The 13,038-nt window shown below is 43.9% G+C and overlaps 1 long non-coding RNA gene across 2 annotated transcripts in view; it reads left to right on the forward strand.

Annotated features, from left to right (window-relative positions):
• Positions 1 to 12,453, forward strand: part of LOC140655194 (uncharacterized) — a 122,930-nt gene extending 110,477 nt beyond the window's left edge. For both annotated transcript variants that reach the window (XR_012043703.1, XR_012043705.1), the window contains 2 exons: positions 10,693 to 10,859; positions 12,365 to 12,453. This is a non-coding gene — a long non-coding RNA (uncharacterized lncRNA). The remainder of the gene's footprint in view (positions 1 to 10,692; positions 10,860 to 12,364) is intronic.
• The last annotated feature ends 585 nt before the right edge of the window (positions 12,454 to 13,038 follow it).

Genomic DNA, 13,038 nt, shown 5'->3' on the forward strand with positions numbered 1-13,038 from the left:
TACATTAAGGGAGTAGATAGTGATGAACTGGAAAAATGCAGAGGACTGATAACATCTCAAGTAGTTCTCATATCTTTATGTTGCTGGGACATGAAACATGAAAAGGCACTTATAACAAAAAGTTAGGCATCTGAAGGTGACCTGTGTTTGTCACTCAAATTGTTTAAAATTTTTATCGGCTCTCTTGATGCCTGTTTTACAGATGTGACCTCCCATCTTGCAGACAATGCATATGGTGCACTCAGTAAACGTACTTACTACTTAGAATAGAAGAATGGTGCTTGCCTCTGCAGACATTCATATGAGTCATCCCCATCATTTTAGTACAGATTTTCATGAAGCACCTGCATGACAAAAAGTTGGTAGAATCAGCCTTTAATTCCTGAATGTATTTTAAAATTTCTTTAGGATTTTCCAGGGTCAAAAAGGCTCTAAAAAGACAGAAATACAAATAAGTCATCAGCAGTGAAATGTGGCAGTTGCAAGTTTTATTATTTGAGTGCTGACAGGTCATTTCCCCTTTGCCTCTTGCAAAGAGTGTAATATTATCACCAGTCAGCACCAACCATTTGGCTTGTCAGCAGAAGGGCAGGGAAATCACACACCAGGCAGGGAAAGCTTCTTTGTTTCTTTCCCAGGGAAATCCATGACAGGAAACAAAGGAAGAAATTATAAACTATGATCAAATAAGATAGAATCATCCACTCAGGAATTTCATTCTCTTTTCATTGGGCGATGAGAACAAAAGGCTCAATGTTTAGCTGCTCTGATCTCGAGAGAGCCAAGTCAGTTCTCTAACTGAGCACTGGGGTTTTAATGGTGACTAAAAGCAAATGCAGAGAATGGTGATGTTCCAAGGGGAGGACAAGTGGAGCAGGCTGGGGATGGACTACACCTCCAGCAGCTATGAAGCACTATGAAAGAATCCACCTTTACAGATAAAAGTTTGGTTAGAAAGTAGGCTTTTTTCCCAGTGTGTGTCAGTCTGACCTATGAAACAAGGTGCAGCACTTCAAATGCACAAATATGTCACTGGACCTCAACAAAGCTCTTAATTATACAGTGGTTAGGGAATTACTGCATTGCTAGGAGCATGAAGTGCTCAGTAATATCCCACAGCTGTCTGAAGAAACCTTTGTGCTGCTGCCAAACAGTTTGTGGGGACATTAAAACAAGCAGTGAATTCTCAGCAAAAAATTGGGCTGAGCTCCTTTACTTATAAATACCGGCAATGTTTCTGGGCTCCAAATCTCGGCAGTCCTGCCCTGGTGCCCGTGCCAGTAAGAGAGAAGGGCTCTTAAATCTTTTCTCTGTTCCAGTTTTTGAGGGGACGCAGATGCCTCTTTGATCCCTCCTTTATATTGGTGTGTCTTGGCCATTTATGGTGTGTCTTGGCCTTTTATCTCGTCTCCCTTTCAAATACTGTTAGCATGCTTGAGTCCTTATGTAGACAGACATCAACAGCTGGACCGTGGACTCCAGGGAAGTGATAAGTTATCAGATGCAAGGGACATATCCTCATTGGATGTGATTTTAAAATTTTGTTCAAAGCATGAAACTAGTGGAGACAGAAACTTGTGACATACAGACAACTTTTTTGAAACACAACAGTTTGATTTTTTTTTTTAATGGCAAGAAGCTTATGATGTCCAGCCCAGCCAGTGTAGAATGGGAAGATCCCACACATATGGAATGAAGGGATGTGTTTTCGGAGACAGAGTTGAAGAGTTCTGCTAGTTAACCTACAAGAATAACATCAAGCAAAGTAGGAAAATGTTATCGTCTAGATCCGAATTGTTTGCTACCATCTTGTTTTGTTGCTTTAGGTAAGTCAGAATTTTTCAGTTTCTCACTGTACATATCCATTTAGTGGACTATAAAGCTTACCTACCACCTAGACATGCTGTGTAGTTTGACTAATCACTACGTGAAGAGCATGCTGCTGTCCAAGATACAAGATGTTTTAGATGTGCAAAGCCAAAGGTGTTTTTAGCAGAGGAGAGTCTGAACATCCACGCTGCTACGGCTTGGTTTTGTTCCGATTGTAAATCTTTTTGACAAACGCATGTGAATATCTTCAGAATCAGCCATTCTATGAAATAATTAAGAACTAAGTTTAGCAATTAAGGGACCAAATTTTGTGATTAAATAATCTGACAGTTGTGTCAACAGCACTGTCAATCACCAAGCATCAGCCCTGGGAAGTCAGGTGGTATTTCCTCAGGGTTCCTGCTGCACAGGATAAAAAAAAGAGCTCTGCAGGGCAGAACTGTTTCAGCAAAGTAGCCTTTGATTATATGCTTCTATCCCATTTTGGCTCCATACTGTCTTTTTCAGGCCTGCCACTCCTTGCTGACACATTACCAGGTCACCTCCGCTTCCGTGCTTTTGCTCTCTTTTTCCCAAGCAGGCCACCCCCCAGGTCTTTTTGGACAAGTGGCATTCAGAGAGTCTAAGGAGGTCTCCTCTGCAAACCGGAACTATTCTTCAGGCCAGACAGAAATCTACTAAAAGTGCTGGAAATTTTTTACTGCTTTTAAGGGCCATCAATGCAAGTACTACACATATTCATATCCTTTCGTGGAACAATACACATGTCTGCTTGTGAGTCAGAATGAATTTTCTTGGCAACCAACAACATTCAGGAGGTGAACTTGCCAAACCCTAAGTTATTCAGTGTCCTTCTGTCTCTGGGGCATTTTAACCTCTGCAGTCATGAGGCTCTTGAATAAAGCGTTCGGGTACGGCAGCATTCTTATTAGACAGGAAGATGGCCTTTCCTCCTGCCAGTTCTCAGTGCATTTCCCGCTTAATTCTCTGGCATCACTCACAGAAATAATAGGTAAAGTGGCCATACCTTGCTTGCATAGATTTCTGTTGTCCATGGCATGAGTACAGCTAGGAAAAAAGCACCAAAATGCAGGTGCATCTTTGGAAACTCTCTCCCAAATTACCAAACATCTTTGCCTTCAGTTTGGTTCCTATCAAGTTTTTGCATGAGTTCTACAGAAAACAGTAGGAGTTGATCTCACCTTATAATGTGACTCTGAGCAGCTGCAGCTAAATAATTGCCCTGGGAATGACTAGCATGGTGAGTGTGTGGTTTTAGGAGGAAATGGTTCCATGTTTCCTTTCACACTGCTTTCCAACAGGATGATCTTACTTTCCTTCATTGTATTTATTGCTGATTAAAGGCTTCCTTTATAGGATGGCTTATCTCCTTCCTCCCTTAAGTAGTGTTTAACCTTCAAGGAGCTAGTTTGTTGCAGATGGGAAGACACAGATGTATTGCAAGTACATTCTCCTGTTTGGGGCTTCATGAACATAGAGTAGCAGTATATCATAACATGCTGAATACCTGATAACGTGCCAGCTATATTTGGAGCTCCCAAACCAGAAGACCAGGTCTACTCCCACCTTCTATTCTGCTGGGAAGAAAGTTGGTGGTGCAGATAATTTGATCCAAATCTATTCCTGAAAACTGTTAATGGAATTGTAAGGAAACAGGACTCAGCCACATCAACACTCTTTGTGCTTTAGTGTGTCTGAAATGGAAATTTGGACTTGAATCTTATAGGGGAAGGATATCTCTAATGAGAAAAGCAATGAATGTTTCCTTTTTCTTCTGTGGAAACTGAGAAACTCTGGCTGCAGGCTAGCACCTTTGTACACAACTGTCAGTGTAAACGTGAACATGTTTGCCACTGCTGATTCACATGCTATGTGATATTGCATGCCAGTTTCATTACTGACAGTGGCTTGAGTAAGTAACTCTAGAGAAACCACAATCTCTGTGCTCAACTGATCAGCTACTTACAATTTTATTTATTTAACTAATTTATCCTTACACCTGTTCTCAGGCCTTGTATTTGTTTGTGGTGAGGGTTAGGATGTTCCTAAAGAACTAAAGACAGGTTATGGGCTGCTGAAACAAGACTTGCATTCAGAAGCTACTGTAGTGTGATTAAGTAATTTTTCATACCGTATCAGCCTTTGAGAAGGAATGCCTACCTATTTGACCAACGATCTGTGGATCATACTCTTAAAACGAGTGAGTTACTGAAATTCTTTAATGCGTAATGAATTGTGAAGGTATTTTTCAGTTCTTTTTTTCTTTTCCTAAGGAAGAAAGTGCCTTGGGACATGGGTATGCAAAGAACATATTCACTGTGTTCAGTCATTTTACATTTATGGTGCTTTACTTTATTGCGAGATATTTGTATTGGAGAAGGTCAGTAAGTAGAGAGGTATGGTTAGTTTAGCTGAATGCTGAACCTGTTTAATGAAGCTGCTGCAGTTTCAAGTGTAAATAGATTCAGTCACTTTAAATCTGGTTTATGTAAAGTTAGCTTATACCTAAAAGCTTATGCCTTGACACTCACAAGTCTATGGGGCCGGATGGGATCCACCCAAGAGTACTGAGGGAGCTGGCGGAGGAGCTTGCCAAGCCACTGCCCATCATTTATCAGCAGTCCTGGTTAACAGGGGAGATCGCAGCTGACTGGAGGCTTGCCCATGTGATGCCCATCTACAGGAAGGGCCGGAAGAAGGATCCGGGGAACTACAGGCCTGTCAGCCTGACCTCGGTACTGGGGAAAATTATGGAGCAGTTCATCCTGAGTGTGCTCAATGGGCATGTGCAGGCCGACCAGAGGATCAAGCCCAGCCAGCATGGGTTCATGAAAGGCAGGTCCTGCTTGACCAACCTGATCTCCTTCTACGACCAGGTGACCTGCCGAGTGGATGAGGGAAAGGCTGTAGATGTTATCTACCTGGACTTCAGTAAAGCCTTTGACACTGTCTTCCACAGCATTCTCCTAGAGAAGCTGGCGGCTCATGGCTTAGGCGGGTGTACTCTTCGCTGGGTAAAGAACTGCCTGGATGGCTGAGCCCAGAGAGTTGTGGTGAATGGAGTTAAATCCAGTTGGCGGCCGGTCACAAGCTGTGTTCCCCAGGGTTCAGTTTTGGGGCCAGTCTTGTTTAATATCTTTATCAATGATCTGGATGAGGGGATCGAGTGCACCCTCAGTAAGTTTGCAGATGACACCAAGTTGGGTGGGAGTGTTGATCTGCTTGAGGGTAGGAAGGCTCTACAGAGGGATCTGGACAGGCTGGATCGATGGGCCGAGGTCAATTGTATGGGGTTCAACAAGGCCAAGTGTCAGGTCCTGCACTTGGGTCACAGCAACCCCATGCAATGCTACAGGCTTGGGGAAGAGTGGCTGGAAAGCTGCCCGGTGGAAAAGGACCTGGGGGTGTTGGTTGACAGCCGCCTGAATATGAGCCAGCAGTGTGCCCAGGTGGTCAAGAAAGCCAACAGCATCCTGGCTTGTATCAGGAATAGTGTGGCCAGCAGGACTAGGGAAGTGATCGCGCCCCTGTATTCGGCACTGGTGAGGCCGCACCTCGAATACTGTGTTCAGTTTTGGGCCCCTCACTACAAGAAAGACATTGAGGTGCTGGAGTGTGTCCAGAGAAGGGCAACGAAGCTGGTGAATGGTCTGGAGAACAAGTCTGATGAGGAGCGGCTGAGGGAACTGGGGTTGTTTAGCCTGGAGAAGCAGAGGCTCAGGGGAGACCTTATGGCTCTCTACAACAACTACCTGAAAGGAGGATTCCCTTCTCCCAAGTAACTAGTGATAGGACGAGAGGAAATGGCCTCAAGTTGTGCCAGGAGAGGTTTAGATTGGATATTAGGAAAAATTTCTTTACTGAAAGGGTTGTCAAGCATTGGAACAGGCTGCCCAGAGAGGTGGTGGAGTCACCATCCCTGGAGGAGTTCAAAAAATGTGTAGACGTGGCACTTCAGGATGTGGTTTAGTAGGCATGGAGGTGTTGGGTTGACGGTTGGACTAGATGATCCTAGAGGTCTTTTCCAGCCTTAATGATTCTATGATTCTATGACAAGTGACAATGTAACTTTAGACAAAATGGGGGGACATGGATCCTATTCATATACACACAGTGGACATTAAAAATTACCCTCCTCGGCTTCCTGCTTGAATCTACTCCTTGGTTACTTGGTGGCTGCTAATTGGAAAAGCAGGGCAAATGCATGGTCTCTAAGTAGTGTTGGAGGAAGGACCTTGTAAACAAAAAGCTACAAGACAGCTATTCTCATTCCTCTCCCAATTCATTAAGCAATGCTGTGCTTTCTGTTGTGCCTGTTTTCCTGCTCTCTCATGTGTCAGTGTGGGGTTTCCCTTTTCTTCAGGCTAAGACAAGGATGAGGGAATGCTGAGGAGCTAATAAAAAAATTGCTTTTGATCAACTGGGAGATTCACAGATATCTAGTTATAAATGACGCACCTACTCAAGTTGCCTGGATAACAAGACGTCTAGTCCATTACAGAATCTGTTAAGACAGCTATATATTTCACGTGCTTACAGGAGTGTCATCATAGATGAAAGTATTTGATCTATCCAGTTTGGCATCCTGCCTTTTGACCTGGCTGGTAACTGAGAGTTAGGTGATCAGCATGGTTTCCCATCTCTTCTCTCACCCTGAAAACACACATAAGCTGCTTTATTGTAGAAGCCAGTTTTATGCCTTTGAGGAACCCTTGATTCATGAGTTGCAAAGCGAAGTTTTACTACCAGCTCTGCCACTGACTCACACGTTGCCTGTAAGCTCCTTCATTGCTGTCAGGTTATTTAAAATGTCCAGACCACTAATTTAAGGTTTGTCTTTCCTTGTGATTGTTGCGATGTTTTGTAGAGACATTACTTATCTTCAGTGCCAACCAAATCTATTCAAATTAATTCCCTGAATTAATCTTAAAACATGCTCTTTTAATGCGGATAACTGCAAATTCTGTTAATAGTCAGAAATGTTACCAATGACTTCTCTGTCTGTCAGGCGCAACAGGTGTCAGTCTGTTGAGTTGAAGATCTCTTCCCCAGCTGAACACTGTTCATGTACCATGTCATCTGCAGCTTCTCCTCCATGAGAGGAGGGCAAAGGCCTTGTGTACAGCTAAAGGCTGGGAGGAGGCTTCCTTCCTTCCTTTGCACATAGCTGGTGAATCTGCTAACGCTGTATTCAGTCTTTACTCAGGCAAAAAGCTAAAAGATACAGAGACAAGACCAGAGGATCCAAGGAGACAAAAAGCAGTAAACAAGGGTATGTATAGGTGAGTTTGTAGGGAGCTGGGCACCAAATGAGTGGAGAGTATACTACTGTTTGAAGAGATTTGAAGAATTATTTAGGTCACAAAGATGACCAGACGGAAAAGATGTACATGCTCCATTGGCATTTACATGGCAGAAGCTATTTATGCAAGGAATGTCACTTTGGGGAACCCGTGGAACAGACTGTACAGTGTCCACTGGTTGTGAGTATGTTTGAGCTGGAAACTGAAAGGAGTTCTCTGACAATCACAGCTATTGGTCTGGAGCGCTTCCTAAATGATGAAAGGAGGCAAAAAGCCTGTCACTGTTTCACAGAGAAAATTGGTCATTTTAAGAAACAGGACTTTATGAAGTGGCTTCCTTCAATAACCAGGGACAAAATCTGAGGCTCAGCATGTCCCCTTAATCTGATATTCCTAATACTTGTTCTCCAGCAAATTAAGGCATTACTTTTCTAAGGACCCTTATATTGAGGTTCTTGTATGTTTGCTTTTGAGGATCTGTGTTTGGATAATTTAATCTTTGTTTTCATCTCTGTCACTGGACTTCTTCAAGCAATCCAAAATATTTTCTAGTAAGAAAAACAGTGCTATTAGACACAGGCTGAAGACATAATGGAAATACCCCATGCAGCGTAATCCAGTTTTAATCGGTCACGTCATTAAGCTATGACTAGTTAGAGAAGACACTGGGAACAAAATGTTTGGCCTCAAAAACACCAAAATACGTTATAAAAGTATAAATATAGAAAATGAATAAATCAGAGTAAAACTAATAATATGGAAAATCTCAGCAATCAATCATCATGCAATGGCTGAGATTATTTCAGTGTATTACAGGTACGCACAGCCCTGAAATAACGTATTTTTTGCTTTGGGTTACACTATTAATATTGTAAAATTTTGATTCTTGACTTCTGTATTTACCCAAAAGGAAGACTAGCTTTTTTTAAAGTTAAACTACTTGGAAAAACAAAGCTCATTCTAGATTCCATCATTCTCCCTTTAGGTTAATATGTTAATTCATGTCTGTTTTTTAAAACAGAGCAACTATTCAAAAGCTTTCTTTTTTTATTCAGATTACATAGGGTGTAGGCACAGCACAAAACTATCTTACCATTGTGCCTCTACCTTTCTTTCAAAGTTATCATCTCTGTCCTATCCAGTCCTTAGTCTGCCCTGTGACAACCAGTGAGGTTATCTGCCAGTTGCACTGGCCAATTTGCTGATATCTCTTAAATGCCTCAGCCATTGAATAGCCATAGAAACATTGGTTATAGATCAAAGCCCCATTTTGCTAATTACTGCACAAACACAAGAAAAACAGAGGATTCAATGCCTTCTCTCAAAAAGTACAAGCTAAGTGAAGTAACATTTCTAAGTGTCTATGTCTACATGGTTAGCTAGTAGTAGATTTGTTTTGAATCTTACCTCTTTGCAGTAGAGTGACGATGAGTATCTCCTTATTGAGCCAGTGATTTTCTGCCTGTCATTTCTTCTTTAGATAGTATATAATGCATTGCCTACAACAGTGAATTACAACTTTGCTTTCTCTCCTGAGAGTGTTTAACTGGGGTTGGATGACACAAGGTGAACGTTGGTTGGTGTTCGTTAGCATTGCTCCATCTGCCTTAGCAAAGGCAGGCCAATACGGCCCAGACGCCAGGGTGGTATGTTTATTATCCTGAGCCCTAACAGTGTAATGGGCAAGGCAGGTGTGTTTCAGACTGACTCGGGCTGTCTTGGTGAGTCAGGGGTTGTACACACTACACCTCTACAGACCTCTGCAGCACGCCAGCTAGCTGTGTGCGGTGAGGAGCTGGTTGTGTGTACGTGTGCTGAAAGCAGTCTCCATATTAGATTACAGGAAATTTTGCTGTGTATTTCCCAGACATAGTTCATTTGTGAGGATTAGTTAGGCAGCTGCCTTGTAAGAGCAGAGTTTCTGGGAAAACTTTCCATCTAAACACAAATCTTTTGATGAATTCACAATAAAGTTTAAGCCAGGTCATCATAGGCATAGAAATATGAAGGGGCTTCTGCTCACCCAAAGCAGCCAAATATGTTTGTTTGTCCAAGATAAAAAATAATCAGGAAACCTTTTTCTTGCATCTCTGATCCCTTTGTGAGAAGGGAATAAGGCTGCTCCGAAGGCTGGAGTGCCAGGGAGCAGCAGGGGCAGGCACCTCCCCGGGGAGGCGAGCTGGCAGCGGGGACTCACCCCAGGGCAGGCAGGGCTGTGCCCACACTGCTGGCCAGCATGGTGAGCAGGGCAGGCGAGGGACGGTAACCAGCCTCAGCCAAGTGCCCAGCTGCCAGGTGAGCCCATAGTGGCACGCCTGAGGTCAGGCCAGGAGGCCAGCAGGGCAGGGAGGTACGAGACCAGGGACGTGCCTGCACTCTACACAGCTTGCGCAAGGACCGAGGCCGAGGGTCTCAGCTTCAGCACCGCTCCTGAGCATAAGCAGGGCAGGCTCCGGCTTCCCAGTCTGAACCCAGATTACAGCCGAGCACTATCAGCCCAGACCTGCAGCACAGACGGCTAAATCCTGCGGCAGGGAAGGTGCGTGCAGGGCCCTGGCAGGTAGAACTTGCACAGTCCCATGTTGCACTGGTACCTGGGACTGGGTGGTGAAGGTGGCTGGCACGGACTTGTCTCTGTTCAGACCTGCATCTAGTTGTTTATGCAAAGAAATCTGAAGTGCCTGTTTATTCACAGACAATGTTCATGTCAGTAAGGCTATGGCTTTGGCTGTAATTGCAGCAAGGTATGTAACTGCAAGTGTTTGGGCTTTTTCAGTACAACCTCTTTGTCAAATTAAAACAGTTCAAAAGCCAAAATCTTTAGAAATGGTGAAATTAATGATTTGTCTATTCCTGATGTGTGAGGAGGACAGCAATTAATCATACCTGGTATTTACATAGTATTATTCGGCCAAATTACAAGGAGACATATCATTATCATTTACATAATCCAGAGGAGGAAAACAGGTCTCAGAGAGGTCAAACAAGAGGTGAGCCAGCATGTGTGAGGTCAGTATTCCAAGAATTAATATTTGGCATGTGAGAGCAGATGGATTTTTTTATTTTCTTTTTTCCCCAGAGATACTGAACATCCACAGCTTGCTTTGAAATTACCGGGAACTCAAGCATTTCTGAAAATCAGTCTCTATTTGTGACCCACTTGTACTTCTAAATAGATATGTAACTTCTGGTGCAGCAGTTTAGGCTAAGCAACTTGCGTACAGAGAAGTCACACCTAGCTCTTATGGAGGAACAGAAACTGTGATCCATGATTGAAAATCATGTTTACATCCAGTTTTATTGTAAAGCATCTGGTTATCTGGGGGTGACAGGATGAGAGCAGTAGCTTTGCTCAAATCTGTTCAAATCTGCCACTTTCCACTAGTTGCCTTGCTGATATTTTTTCTGATTTTAGTGCTAGGTTTGCTCACAGCTGCAAAAAAAAAGCTGGCTGTGGGGTCTGTGCAGCCCAGCTTTGCTGAGGCAAAGCTTCCTAACCCTCTGACATGTCATTCTCATTTGGCTCATCTCTTGCTAGTGAGAAACGCACTCCACATTTGGGGCTGAGACTCTACACAAGCTGCAGGAAGAAGCCTACACACTTGGATTCCAAGGGGATGGATGAAGCAAATCGCACCATTTCCCATCACTCAAGTGCACCCAGCTGTAATCAGCACCCCCACTGCACCTCCAACCCACTCCTAGGTGAGTCAAAATCCCAGGGTACCGATTGCCTAGCGGAAGGAAGCAATGAATTTCCTTCATACATCACCAGCTGGGACCAGGGTCTGAAACCTTTTGAGAACAGCCTCCAGGTGGACATTAGCCTGGAACTGGAGTGTTTCCAAAGATTTGAGGAACCCCTCTGAGCCCTCAACCAAGGTGCATTGCCGGCTACCCATTTCTAATGCAAGTACTAAGCCACTAATTCCCAAGATGGTTCTCAATTGGACCAAATAACTCTTGCCAAATCTGATGTTCAGTGTTGCTTTTACTCACAATAAGGGTTAACACAGTAGCTCCATAGCTCTGTAGCTATAGCTAGCTGCTTTTACTGTAGGATCTTATAAGAAAGGACATAGGCTTCTGTTGATACAGCTCCAAGATAATCAGTTAATCAAGCTCACTTCTTTGGCTGGGTAGGGCATGCCTAAGACCCTTCCTTTCCTTCCCCACTCCCCAGGGTACTGGCAAAATTTTGCAGAGAAGCCTGCATGGCACTGTGTGAACTAGATCTGCTACAGAACAGAGCTTATTAGTGCCGCTCGCCTGTCTCTTCCAAATATCACAGTTGTCTTCACATTTTGAAAAGCAATTAAAATCAACAGCACGTAACATATTACAGCTGTAGTAAACATTTCCCTTGGCCATGGCAAACAGCCCTGGGAACTCTAAACTGCAAACAACAGCCCCTCCTCCTGTTTGCAACAGGGATGCACATTTAGGTTCAACACAGCAAAAGTTATTTTCTCCCAGTTTTTTGTTTGCCTTTGTAAGCCACCTGGGGAGCCACAACCTCCAGAGTATTTAATTTAGAAAAATTAAGTTCCCTGAGCAAACTGGGGCTTATTATTCTGGAGTTTATGAAAAGCATAAACTCTAGTAGAAACAAGTATTAATCATGGGTTGCTGAGAGGGATGCACACCCTGCATAGTATTCATTTCTCACTGTCTACAGGTTTGTCTGGTTAATCCCATACACTGGTATTCATTAGCTAAATGAATACACCCACAGCAAGAACAGAATGATTTTGCGGGGTTGGTAGTTGGCATAACTTCAGTGACTGTTAGCAAGTCTTCATTCTTTATATACCAGTTGTCAGTCATAGCCCTGTACGTGACTTACAGGAGAGATAAGTGCTATCTTCATCTTGCAAATAAAGAGATAGAAGCAAGAAGTGTAGGGCTGATCTGAGGCCACCGTGGAGCCAGCAACTGAAAATCTGACAGTTCCCGGCCCATATTTACAAATGTAAATTGTCTGATGGCATTGGTCTTGTCTTACTGGTCACAACTCTTGCAAGGTGCTTTAGTTCACAAACAGATCCTGTATTTGAAAATAACTTTTCAAGAATTATGAGCTCTGACAGCCTGTGTTACATTTAAACTGGATGTTGCCACCAAATTGTGCCGTCTCTCATGTTGTATTGTCCCTTAGCTCTTTGATCAATTCCTCCTTCTTGTCGAGTTTGCAATTAATTGTCTTGCAGGAGATTCCCAATTTTGACTGGAGTTGTTGGTTACGTGCCGGAGCATTGCAGGAATTAGACTGTGAAGAACGATGATTTCTTCAAGGAAGGTAAGCACCACACCCAGATGTTCCCTTGTACACCTCAGAGCTATACCAAGCCTTACAGTGTGGGTAGGTGCTGAATTCTCATCATCTGCACTACGGTCTGTCCTTGGGCTGAATTATGGCAGAGCTTGGATTTTAGATTTACAGGCATCTTGAGCTGCTGTTAGGACAGCAGAAAATCCAAACCAATGTAATTTGTGCAGCCTGCATAAGCCCATTGATCTTATTTTAAATGTTTTTGTCGGTGTACATTTTTGAACAAGTTTCAACAGGTTCTGTCCTTAAAATTTTTGAGTACAATTTCATGGACTGATAAGGACACAAAGTACAGCTCAAAAAAAGCCTCTGCCCTGCAAGATTTTGAACACCTTACCTATCAAAACAACTCCTTCTGTGGCTTGGGCCACACCTGAGCAGCAGGCAGAAGCAGTCTGCAAGCCACGTCAGGTGCCAGGCCGCCTGGGGCAGGTGAGTGCCGCGCTCCTCCCCGGCCGGACCCGGGCCCCCGCCGCCCCGTGCTCCCGTGCCGAGCGACCGGCGAGGCGGGGCGGGGCGGGGCGGGGCGGGGCGGGGCGGGGGCGCCCCCTG

This window comes from Ciconia boyciana, chromosome 8 (genome assembly GCF_034638445.1).
Source record: "Ciconia boyciana chromosome 8, ASM3463844v1, whole genome shotgun sequence".
NCBI lineage: Eukaryota > Metazoa > Chordata > Aves > Ciconiiformes > Ciconiidae > Ciconia > Ciconia boyciana.